The sequence below is a fragment of the Monoraphidium neglectum genome (genome assembly GCF_000611645.1).
Source record: "Monoraphidium neglectum strain SAG 48.87 unplaced genomic scaffold scaffold03450, whole genome shotgun sequence".
In the NCBI taxonomy this organism is placed as follows: Eukaryota; Viridiplantae; Chlorophyta; class Chlorophyceae; order Sphaeropleales; family Selenastraceae; genus Monoraphidium; species Monoraphidium neglectum.
The window spans coordinates 1-1,341 of NW_014010179.1; positions in this window are offsets into that span (position 1 = coordinate 1).

The following is a 1,341-nucleotide window of genomic DNA, read 5'->3' on the forward strand; positions in this document are numbered from 1 at the left end:
TTGGCTCTCCCTCCATTTTGCTATATCTGGACACGTCTGGACGAGATTTTACGCGACCCCCTGACAATGAGCCATCGCACGTTTTGACCACCAGTGCCTTGCAGCTGGCGAGCCAATTTGGTCGGTCCCTCACCACCGGCCCCTACCCGTGTGTGCCCACCCACCTCTGCGCTGCCTTGCACCTGTCCCCTGGTGACGCCATACCGCGAGGCGGTCCCCCGGCTCTGCAGCTCTAGACGGACGTTCTGCGCCGGCGGCCCCGGGTTCTGGGGCTCCCGGGTCGACGAGAAGTCTGGGCGGTAGGCCGAGTCTGCATAACCTCGGACGATCGCCCCGCCGGCGTTGGTGGGGGTGACGGGGCCGTCCCCGACGACGTTGGCGTCGGGGCTGGCGCCGGGCTGCCCCTTGTTAACGACGCCCAGGGAGTCGACCTGGGCTCGCGTTGAGGTCCGGTTGCCTGCGCCAGGGTTGAGGGGGGGGGGTGTGAGGGGCAGAAGGGGCTTTCGCAGGCCCGGGTGTAAGTGTGCAAGATCAGCAGTGCGGGTACAAGGCTGCTGGAGAGAAAGTCTTTAATTGGTTCGCAAATCGAAGCAGCGCACACAACAAGGCCACCAGGAACAATGTTTAGTTGCAATTTCACGAAGTCGGCTAGGCTTTTGGGGTAGACGGGCTCATCACATGGATTGATTAGCACATGTGCGCGCGCGCCTGTCCCAGTCATTAGGGTGCTGGCCTCGTTGTCGGCGCCATCCCTCCTGGCGCCCGACAGGATCACCAGCGCCTGGCCAAACGGCACGCCTGGTCAGCATGAGGAGCAACAGAGTGGACCCGATTGCATGCCGGCGGGGAACACTTGTGTTCCCCAGGGATCAGCTGGAGTGACGCCCGGGTGACACCCCCCCTGGCACTCCGCCCACTTTGGGCGGCACGTTCGTTTCTTTCCTCTTCTCGTTTGCACGTGTTGTGCGCTGCTGGCCACAGAGCAGCAGGTGAGCGCGCCATTTCCCTCTCCGCACTTGGCGGCGATCAGCATGCGAGCTCTAGGCGCACAGGCGCCATAGGCCCGATCCTCTTTCTCTCACCACCGTTGTGCGTCACGATCGCGCAGGCGCGAGCACAGGTTTTTCACTCGGGCAGCCAGGCGCATTACAGCCCTTGCTGGCCCACATTGCAGGTGTGCGGTTGCAGTACCCCGCCTGTGTGTTTGTGCATGCATGTAGAGCGCTGGGCAGTCGATAGCAGCCTGGGCGCGTCTCGTTTGCACGTGTTGTGCGCTGCTGGCCACAGAGCAGCAGGCGCGAGCACAGGTTTTTCACACCCACCCTCCCGGCCCTGGGGGGA